Source organism: Pteronotus mesoamericanus, unplaced genomic scaffold (genome assembly GCF_021234165.1).
Source record: "Pteronotus mesoamericanus isolate MK-2021 breed Mesoamerican mustached bat unplaced genomic scaffold, CSHL_Meso_final contig_24, whole genome shotgun sequence".
Lineage (NCBI taxonomy): Eukaryota > Metazoa > Chordata > Mammalia > Chiroptera > Mormoopidae > Pteronotus > Pteronotus mesoamericanus.
This window is the reverse complement of record NW_026555100.1, coordinates 25,776,003-25,787,598: the sequence shown is the minus strand read 5'-3', so window position 1 is coordinate 25,787,598 and position 11,596 is coordinate 25,776,003. Positions and strand designations below refer to the sequence as shown.

At 42.0% G+C, this 11,596-nt stretch overlaps 2 pseudogenes; both read right to left on the bottom strand.

The window, feature by feature from the left end:
• Nucleotides 1-215: 215 nt before the first annotated feature.
• Nucleotides 216-4,894, bottom strand: LOC129069757 (AP-1 complex-associated regulatory protein-like; annotated as a pseudogene).
• Nucleotides 4,895-5,584: 690 nt separating this feature from the next.
• LOC129069756 (AP-1 complex subunit beta-1-like) lies at nucleotides 5,585-11,014 on the bottom strand (annotated as a pseudogene).
• Between the last annotated feature and the right edge of the window lie 582 nt (nucleotides 11,015-11,596).

The window sequence follows — 11,596 nt, the reverse complement described above, 5'->3', positions numbered from 1 at the left end:
AACCATTCAATTGTTTTTGGAACAGAAGGCAGGTGATGAAATTGCATTTAATCCTGAAACAATTCAGACACAGCCCGTCATTCCTAGTCCTTTCTAATATCGTTTATAACATGGTTTCTACCTCCCTGTGAAAAGGCTCACCACAGCTTCTATGTGCCAGTTGATTTTTAGCATGTATTCAGGGCCGCTAAGCAGGTTCACAAAATCTTCCCCTCTCACTTCTGTTGCTCTTCATCAGGCTGCTTCCTGCCAGAATCAGGCGCTTCTAGTACAGGCTTTACGAATCCAGACTACTCAGAACTGTCATCGCCAATGTCCGCGCTCCAAAATCACTCTCCCACTCTTGCCCCCTGCAGTCAGCAGAGGCTGTCACGGCATAACTTTCCGGCAAGAATGTCTTCCTCTGTCTTAGAACACTTTCTCACTGGAAACATTTGATGCTTGCCTTCATCGTCTTCCCAGTCTAAACCTAAGAATGTGCTGTCATCGTTTCCACTAGTTAATTTAGCTTCGGTCATCAAACCACAATTGTTTCTGTATCTGGTGTCAAAACTGTGGCTTGTGATGAGAGTCTACTTCATAGAAAAATTTCATACTGTGACTGTGTATTTCTCAGGCCAGATGCAAAGTCATCCTTGGGTCCTGTGCTTTGATGTTCTGCGCCGTTGGCTGGCGGTCCACGCACAGAGGCTCTGCTGCTTGGCTACCCTGGCTGCTTCACACTGTGCAGCCCATAAAGCTGCTTCTTCTAGTCTTAACCTCTCTTCTTGTAAGGTCAATTCTTTTCATATTTTTATATCAAGATCTTCCTGGGCCCTGACCAGGTAGCTCAGTTGGTTAGGACATCATCGAGATGCGCCAAGGTGGTGGGTTCCACTCCCGGTCAGACCACATACAAAAAGCAACCAATGAATGCACAAGTAAGTGGAACAACAAATTGATGTTTTTCTCTCTTTAAAAAAATGTCTTTCTGCTTTTCAGCAATAGAATCCTAATGCTCTTCTCTTAGGTCAATAATTTCTTCTTTAGTAAGAGGCCTGTGACTGCTTCCCGGGCTTTCCACTTCATCACTTTCTACTAGGTTCTCAAACTCTCTAGCTAAAGGCTCACCTCCTGAGCGCACTCTAAAATGTTTGGATCCTCCACCCCGTAGCAACCCCACTTTCCTTCGGAGCCTCTAGACCCCTGTGTCCAGCAGACCTTCCCCATTAGGGGCAGACCTGCCCCTTAGCCTGGTCCAGGCCCCCGGGCAGCTACATCCGCAGGCACCAGGACCCAGCTGGGCGGCCCAGCAGGCCGCGCGGCAGGTGCAGCTGAGACAAAGGCAGTGGCTACTTTCCCAGCGCCCAGTCTCCACAGCAGGACGAGAAGCACCAGGCTGTGGGCCCTGGACCTTCAGGCCATCCACACGGCACTACGTTCGCCTCAGCCTGCAGCCCTCCTGGCCTATCCTCTTTCTGAAATATCTGCAGAGCTCACATTTATTTCAATGTTTAATACTAGACATGTTTGGGTTTATTTAGACATTCGATGTTTTTGTGAGCAGAAATATGCCATAGGAACTTAACTTTTGTTTATATTAATTAGCCTGTGGTAAACATGGTTTTGGTATATGTGGTTTTAGTTGAACTAGCCATGGTTTCTAGGGAATTATCCATGGTGTTAAGTGATGACTTTCAGTACTCAGTTGGCGGAGGAGGGGCAGATGGTCATAGAATGAGTTTAACCTGAAGACTTTCTCTAAAAGAAAGTGAGGAGTTATTGAGGATGTGTGGCCAGAGGAGCAAAATAATCTATCTTATACTTTTTAGAAGGACTCACATGGTAGCAATTTGGAGAGTGGATTCAAGTAGGGTGGGATTGGATGCTGGCTGACCAACAGTTCTGAGGATTTTGTCTAGAAGAGTAGTAAGTGGAATCTGAATAAGTTAATAATGGGACAGAGAGCAAGGCAGTGGTTAAAAAATATTAATGACTTCCATGGACCAGCGTTGGTGATAGGTAGGATCTGGAATATGAGTGAGAAAAAGCAGGTGAAGATGTTTGAGTTTTCTATCTTAAACAGTTCTTCAGTGAGATGGAGCAGACAGCTGGGATGTTTCATGTGTTACCATTTCTTAATTTCCAGAGAGCCTGATCTTAAGCAAAAGAGGCTTCCAGAAACATATTCAAGCCATGAGTTTTTTATTAGTTTACCAGCTAATTAATATCTTAGAGCTCTTAACAATTTCTTGCACAAAGTCTACACTCACAAAAAAAGCCTTCGACCAAGAAAGAAAGTAATGGCAATAAAATTTAGACATGAACTCTGCAGAAGTGTGTCAAAATTCCTGGCAAGGAAGAATGTGAAGTCATCTGAAATGACACTATTTACTGCTTCATGACAAGTCATGAAAGGACACAGAGAGTTCCTACGTAGCCATATCTACTTGGATATTTTTCCATTTGGGTGGTAAGGAGATGCTGTTCTTGAGAAAAAAGGAAAGGGGGAGGATTTCTCTGTCCAGATTCCTCCCAACTGATGTTTCCCAGTGGTCCATTTTTTCCCAAAAGGAAATAACACCCCATAATCCTGGGCTGTGTAATCCAGTCCCTTCAGTGACCTCTTGGGTTGTTGGATCCGAAGCCCGGGTATGTTGTGTCTGTCTAAAACCAGAAATGGTGAATAAGCCCAGAAACTCCAAAAGTGCATGTGGCCAGTCAAAACAGAGATAACACACTCTGGGTGGACTTAAGCAGCAGAATGATAGGGTTAAGCAGAGTTTAGGGTACCATACTGAGAGGTGGAGTAGCTGGGGTCCTGGGAGATATGTGGAGCTGTAGGAATTTAAAGGGGTGCATAAGATTTGTACTCCATATGTTTTTCAAAGATTTTATTTATTTATTTTTAAAGAGAGGGGAAAAAAGAGAGAGAGGGTAACATCAATGTGTGATTGCCTCTCATGTGCCTTCTACTGGGGACCTGGCCCACAACTCAGGCATGTGCCCTGACTGGGAACAGAACCAGCAACCCCTTGGTTCACAGGCTGGCACTCAATCCACTGAGCCACACCAGCCACGGATATGTGCCTCGCATTTAATCCATTCTTCTTTTCTATGTCACTGCTGCACACCAGATGACTGATTCACATCATCTAATTTTCACAATCCTATACACATTTTACATGCAAGGAAAGTAAGACTCAGAGAAGTTACATGTGATGGCCAAGGTCACACTGCTGGGAATGCAGAAGGATTTGGAAGGAACGTGCAGATCGCAGTACTAAATTGGCAGGCCCAGAGGAAAGTCTCCACTTGACCAGCATAACGGCGTAGAGTCTGTCCGTTTTGCTCCCACTCCAATCCTGAAGATGGGCACAGAGTCTGCCTCATTATTTTCAATTAGTATTGCCTAAATGAATTGAGTAGGTAACACACTTATCACTGAAAAAAAAGATGTTATCAATGCAACTCTTTCTCCTCAATTTTTCTACTGTGTGATTATTCAAAAATCACAGGACTCGGGGCTTTTGAATGCTGAAAAACATTAGTTTAAAATAAAAAAAGGGAGTCTCAGTTATATACAACCTGATTTTTCATTGGAAGCAATATTTTTATCATCTACAATATATTATTTGTGGAAAAGTGTTTACTAAGAGCAAACTCTAATCCCCAACTCATCACTTAAAAGGAAATCATTAAAATTTTAACAATAAACCAGCTGACTGTTTAATATCAAATGTTAGATTCTAAGCATGTAACCTTAATTCCTACTCAGTGATCAGCAACACAGTATAAAAGCCTTTGAAGCACAACAGTTAGCAAGTTATTAAGCTCCAAAATCTTTAAAACCATCATATTACACATCTTTTGACTGCTATAGTTATATTTTCCTTTGGTAAGAATTGAATATGGAATCATTATTCAATAACATAGCACCTGGAATAATATGAGTGCCTGCCAATGACATGTATTTTGAGTCTAATATCAAGAAAGAAGAGAAAGAGAAAGAACAAAATGTACTTTACAGTTACATGCAATTTTTTTCCGGAAATGGACAAGCTGATCCTATAGAAATTTATACAAAAATGCGAAGACCACAAAACTGCCAAAACAATCTTCAAAAAAGAAGAACAAAACTAGGGGGCTTACATTTTTCTATTTCAAAATATACTGTAACCGAGACAGTGTAGTACTAGTACAAAGATAGATGGAACAGAATTAAGAGTTCATATATAAACTTTTACAGTTATCACAGTTGATTTTTGAGGAAGGTGCTAAGGCAATTCAATGGGGAAAGATGATCTTATCAACATGTGGTGCCGGGACAACTGGACACCCACATACAGATGAATCATGTTGAATCCCTATAGCATACCATACACCGAAATTAACTCAAACTAGAAAGTGGGCCTAAACACTAGGTATAAAACTATGAATTCTTAGAAGAAAGCTTAAAATAAATATTTGTGAACTTGAGTTAAACAATAGGCTATTAGCTACAATACCTAAAGCATGACAAGAGGAAAAAAAATAAAGTGGACTGTATTAAAATTTCAAACTTTTGTGCTGCAAATAATACCATTAAGAAAATGAAAAGACAACTCACAAGAAAGAGAGATATCTCAAATGATATATCTGATAAGTGATTTTATCCAGAATGCATAAAGAACCCTCACAGTTCAATAATAAAAAGACAAATAAGTCAATTAAAATAGGAGCACTGGATTTGAATAGACTTTTCTCCAAAGAAGATGTACAAATGGCCAATAAGCACATTAAAAGATGTTCAGCATCTTGAGTCATTAGAAAGTTGCAAATCAAAACCACAATGACCTACCATTTCGTATCCACTTAGGATGTCATAATCAAAAAGTGTTAGGGAGAATGTGGAGGAATTGGAACCTGCATTCATTACTGCTGAGAATGCAAAATGGTGAGGTCACTTTGCAAAAAAGTTTGACAGTTGATCAAAATGTGAAACATAAAGTTACCACATGATCTGGCAATTCTGCTTATTCCTCAGTATATACCCAAGAGAAATGGGAACACATGTCCATGCAAAAACTAGTACACAAATATTCATAACAGCATTATTCATGACACCAGGGTGTATAAACAGCCCAAATGCCCATCAACTGACAGATAAAATGTGATATATTTATACAATGGAATATTATTCACCCACATAAAGGACTTAAGTACAGGTTTTTTTGTTTTTTTTTATGTTTCACTGACACTTACCCTTGCCTTAATATTTTTTTGTCTTTTTCTGCTTTTGACATGAACTCTCAATTGCAAAATATCAAGCTATACTCAAAAATGCCAGCCACTGGCACAGTGTGGAGAAGTCCGCAAACAAAAGCAGACAGCAGCAGGTGGCAAGAAGTGGGAAGTGATTGAAACAGTGGTTAACAAACGTTCACAGGAAGCTAAAGCTATTCAACAGGTTGTGCCCTAATTTAGCACAGGTTACATTAGTCACTACTTTGGTGGGTGGTCTCAGTGTATTTGGGTTCAGATTCTACATAGCAATACAATTTCTTCCAGTTAAGAGTTCTTGGTTTGCACCAATCATAGTGTGGCTAGAAAGCACTGGATCAATCTACTGGTTTCTCAACATGCTGTCATAGGCCTCATAGATGTACTGAGAGACTTTAGGAGTGTCACTTCAGGGACAGTGTATAATTGGGATTTCCTGGCTGGAAACATAACTCAGCCACGATTCAAATGTCATTGGTGAGCTTCAGAAGTTGGTCCAGCCTGTCCTGCCCTCTCACATTTCTCTTGGCAATACTATAAACTGTTGTTGTTTTGCAACTTGCTGGAAACAATGTTGGCATTTAAATGACATTCCTTAATCTGAAACTGAAGTTCATTTTCATTGGGCATATCCTTCCACGTTGCAAGGAAGACCTGATGTTCCATTTTGCCATCTTCTACAAAAAGCACACTGAGCGGGATGAGGCAGCTGAAGTAGAAGACATCAATGTTGTTTTTCACAGACACCTGCTGGTTATTCAGAGGTTCCATCTTCATGACTAGGCCCAAGGTGTTGAGAAGCACATCGATGCTCTGGTTTGGCATCAGAGGTGTGTGGATGGCCAGGGAAGTGCTAGGGAGGACACCAAAGCTGTTCTTATAAAACTGGATCGCAAAGTCTGTTATGTGCTGCAGAACTTTGTTGGTGAAGTTCATTTCCATATAGATGTGCCCCTGGTGATGAGTAAATGTTCCAGAAATCTCCAAGCCTTTAGCTTTTACTGCAGGCAGCCAGGCAGCCAGGCAGCCTTAGGAAGCACATATCCACCATGTGCCATGTGCATCCCTGTAGAGGGTTCAAATAGATCATTCAGACCATTGCTGACCACAGCAAGAGTAGGTGAAGGAACATAGGTTGTAGGCACTGATGATGGGATGAAGGATTGTCCCACTGCCTGACTTCCTCCAATGCCCCTGCCAAGGTCACTGCCAGCAGACTAGCTAGTCCTCCTCCCAAGAGATCCGCTGCTCCCACTTGCATAGAGGATGCCTGTGGCACATTGACTAGGGGACCGAGGCCAAGGTTTAAAAGGTCTCCCGGAAGGTCACCTTGAGAGGGAATAACCTGAAGCTGTCCCGGGTTTGTGGCAGTGGTGCTACCAATAAGGCTGTCACCAGCATTAGTGCTCCCATGATATATTGGCGAGTGTTTGACATGGATCCCGTGACTTCCTTCCACAACAGCATCGGGAGGCTTGTGGTACACAGGTGCCAAAGAACCAATGTGGGAGATTAGCTCACCCAGCAGAGCCAGCTCAATAGTATGTGCCTCCTCTGAGATCAGTGGCTTCTCAGACAGGACTATTTCTTTGGTTGTGACAGGGTCCATTGAGGGAAACCGCTAATAAATATAGCCCCTGTCTCAAAGGTCAGGATTATCAACTCCTGTGCTGCCAATCTCAAGACCTGCTGTACCAGCTCCTATGTTCCTGATGGTTTCTTGAGAAACAGCTTCACTATGGCAGTGAGCAGAGTGAGCAGCACCTGCGTGCTTTCATCCCGAAAACCCTCCAGGAAGCTCTTTAGTAACTCATCTGCATGGTCAATTCATTCAGCATCTCCTCCCACAATCCAAATCATAGGCCCTCGAGCATCTGGCTCATCCAGTGAGGCTAAGTTCTCACACAGAGTAGCAATGATACTTTCATACTTACTGGAATACTTTTGGAAGATGTCTTTGATGACAACAATTGCCTCTTGGACCTCACAATTTACCTTGGTCTGGATGAGATCCAGCAATGTGCTTACACAATGCTCTGCAGATCGCCCACCGTGACAGCACACTGCCCAATGGCCCGCACAGCTTTGCAAACAAAGCCAACGTCCGCTTCAGTTTGGCCAGACATGAGCTCTACTGGCTTGGGATGCTAAATGAATCATGACATCCAATTTCTCTAGTTTCACATAGATGGGATCATTATACTTCACAAAGAAGACTTTGATTTCCTGCTTTAAGATTCCAGGCCTTTTCTGAACAATTAGTTTGATGTTCCTCAGGGCGACGTACTGCACCTGTGGCTCTCCAGGCAGCAAAGTGATGAGTGGAGCGGCCAACCTCTTGAGCAGCATATTGTAGTAATCAGAGTCCTTGGGCAACAACTCTAGAAATTTCATTAAGACTTTTACTGCTGAAAGCACCACTGCTGAGTTGACGTGAGGTAGCTGGGGCGTTCCCTGCGCGCAGAGGCTCTGAGCCTCATGACCGTCTTCAGGGTTGTAATTGGACAGGCAGTCCAGGATGAAAACCTGGCCCCACTCAGTGCACGCATTCACGGCTGTCAACAGCTTATTAACGTTCTGTGGCTTCAGATCAAATAAGTTGCTGTCTGGGAGTGATTCACTGATTTCAGATAATGCTGCTACAGCATTAGCCACCACCATTGGATTTGAATCTACTATGAGATCCTGAAGAGAATCCAGAAATCCCCGATCTTCCACCATTCAGGTATTAATAACATGGAGTTTTACCACTCGGACTGCTGCTGTTTTCCAAATACAGGGATCTTCATCCTTAAAGCACTTGTGGAGGGGCTGACGGAGATGTTCTGTTGTCTCGTCCGCCAGGATACGCCCCATGGTTCTGACTGCCAAGGCCCGATTCAGAGGACTGGGATTTTCACAGTCCTTCACAAAGCTGTTGACAGCCATGATGGGCTTGTCCGGCTGACTCTTGGCGTCGTTCATCAGGCAGAGATACACAAGCTTCTTTAGTTCCAGGTTGTCGGTCTGCATATCATTCACTACATCTGGAAAGAGAAAGCTCACACCCTTCCCCACAGTCATAGCAGCAATCACTTTCTTCACAGCTTCCTTTCTCTTTTATCTTTTTCAGTGTCGAGTTCAGCCTTTAATTCCAAGATTGCTCCCTTTTTATTGGTTGTGAAGTACTTGGAGGCAGTCGTGGTGTTGGCTCTTTAAGGGTGTACCGAAGGCAAAAGCAGAGGTGGCGGCAGCAGCCAGAGAGCGTGCCCCAGGGGTGTTATAATGGCTTCCTGCACATCACCTGAAGTACAGTTACACAGAACAACACGAATTAGCCTTGAAATTCTGCTAAATAAAAAGAACCAGTCACAGAAGCAACATATTGCACGACTCTGTAGATTTACAAGGTGCAGAACATGGAGACAGGAAGTAGAAAATGAGGCCTCCCTGCTAATGGATATGGTGATGACAATGTTCTAAATTTAGTTTATGGGAACGGCTGCACAATTCTGTGAAGATACATTGAGCTGTGCACTTTAAGTGGGTGAACTTGCATGGAGGTGCTGAAGGAGAGAAGGGAATATTTACTTTCTCTGAGCTTCACATTCGTCATTTGGAAAAAACTTAGTCCACAGGATTTTGTTGGAATGACAAGGCACATAAGTGCCCAGATACTGTCCAAGGAGATGATTTTTAAGCCATTTTCAACATGAACTCAGAGAAGCTGCTAAGCAGAATAGACTGTGTCCTAAACAAATTTACATGCAAGCTCAATTTAATATATAATTTTAGCATGAGAACAATCCTCCACATTTTAAATTAACCCTGTCAAGTGATTCATGGGCACTCAACACCGCAGAGGTTAAATGACCTGTTAAAGTTCCCTGTCTGACATTCTGGGTTAGGCACAGGAATGAGAGGATATAGCCCATGTGCATCAGAATGTGTGTTTATGTGCTGGACTTGTCTTTCCTACTAGACAGCAAGCTCCCAAGTAGCGGAAGTTCTGCCCAGCCTCTTCCACTTCAGAGGGGCCCTGGCCCCAGAGAGGTTGCTTCATAAAGGAGATTAACTGCTAGTGTTACAGAAAGATTCACCTTCTGTGGTGGCTTCCACTAGGATACAGTGGGCACTGCCAGCTTTTGAGTTTGTAATGAGTATTTTGCAATCTGTTCCTTGGAAAAATGAAACATCTGAGATTTCCTGAGTCCCTCTGTGAGTATCAAGTTGCTCTTTACCATGTCAAAGCTACAACGTCAAAGATACAAAATGAATAAGGTTTAACCCAGCTATAGCTCTGACTCGATTTTGTTCAGATCTAACTTTCAAAAAGCGTGTATGTACCTTATCTGCATACAAAATTCCTTTTAAAAATAACTTTAGCCCTGACTGGTATGGCTCAGTGGGATGGGCATCCTACAGCAAAGAGTAAGGTCATCAAGTTCAATTCCCAGTCAGGGCACATGCCTGGGTTTCAGGCCAGGTCCCTGGTTGGGGGCGTGGGAGAGGAAACAGATTGATGTTTCTCTGGCACAGCTATTGTCTCTCTCCTTCCCTTCCCCTCTCTCTAAAAATAAATAAATGAAATCTTTAAAAAAAAAAAACAAAAATAACTTTAATGGAGATTTTACATATGTAACTTTCTGTAAATATACATATATATAAATAATCCCACAAAATTCCAATGTCCACTGTGTGGAGATAATCATGTTTAAGTTTTCATGAGTATCTGTTCATATCTATATAGAGATACATGTAGATATAGATGGATACGCAATTTGATGTCATCTCTCTTTACCTTTTCCCCCTTCCCACTCTAGATTAGGTTTCCCTGTCATATCATTCAGAGCACCTGTACTTTCTCTTGATACCCATTATCAGAGAAGTTATTTAGTTCATTACTATAGATGTTTTCTGCTATGTATTTCCATTAGGAGATAATCTCAGTGAAGTAAGAACACTGCTTATCTTATTCATTGCTTTATCCCGGCATTTAACTGAGTGCAGAAATACAGTTGCATAAATATTCTTGAGTTAACAAATGTGATTTTAATGGTCTCTGTGTGTATATGTTTTAGTGCTATTAAAGCCGATTAGCTGGTATCTCAATCCTTTCGTCAAATGCAATCATGAAAGAATCATGTGAAAACAAAGAATGCCACAATAGCTCTCATTAAGAACCATTATATTTCGTAGACTTGAAACAGGACAGAGAATTCACAAACCTTCCCCCACCACCAGACACTTTATGAAAAGCAGTATGAAGCATAGAAGGCATCTGGCTGACTTGAGCCTGGTCTGGCCATCTTATTCGGTGCCAGCTCCGATCTTTCTCTGTGTAGGGCAGGTACCTGCCTCAGTCTAACTCTAGATCTCATGCCAGACCCATGCTGGCTTTCACTGAAAGTTCATCAGGCTTCTAGTGTTGGCATGATTAAGCGTTCCTACAAATGTCATTGCTCACTATTTTAGGAATCTCCCTAGAGTATAAAAACGCAGTCTGCATTGTCAGGAGAAAGATGCATGAATTTGTACAGAGCTTAAATTTTTTGGAGCCTCAGATTCATCATCTTTAAAATGCAGTAATAATACCTATCTCAAAGTCTGGGAATAAAATGCATTGATGAAAATAAAATTAAAGAAGGTTCTTGCATGGATCAATGATAATACTCCATAAATGGAAAAGTAAGACCACTTCAAACCTCTCCACATCTGAGACCCGCCCCCCTCCCGTAACCACCGCCTGCAGAAAACCATCTCTGTAATCTTCTCTATTCAAACAGTTGCTCATATTGACCAGTAAGGGCAGAAATTGAGGTAAGGCTCTGAGATGATCTATTAATGCTATTCTATTGTCATCTTATTCTGGATCTTTATCCAAAGCAAACTAGCCCTAGGAAATAGAAGTCTAGCAAGCACTAAACGTTTTATTTTCCTTGTTCCACCTACAGAAACCAAAGAAATCAGAAGAGCCTTTGACAGCATTTTCTTTTCTGCCATAAGTAAAACCTGCAGCTTCACCTGAATATTTTTAGTGCTAAAAAATACGCTTTTGTGACAGAAGCCAGAAATATAAAACCACATCTTATATGTAGTTTCCATTTACATGAAATATCTAGAATAGTTAAACCCACAGAGACAGAAAGTAGATTGGTGGTTTCCAGAGGCAGGAGGAAGAGGAGAGTGAGAAGTAACCACTAATGGATTACGGGGCTCTCTTTGGGAGTGATGAAAATGTTTTGGAACTAGAGGTGGTAATTGCACAACATTGTAAGTACACCAAATGCCACTGCATTGTGCACTTTAAAACAGTTAATTTTATGGTATGCAAATTTCATCTTCATTCAAATCAAGAAGTGGGCAGGGGAGAAAG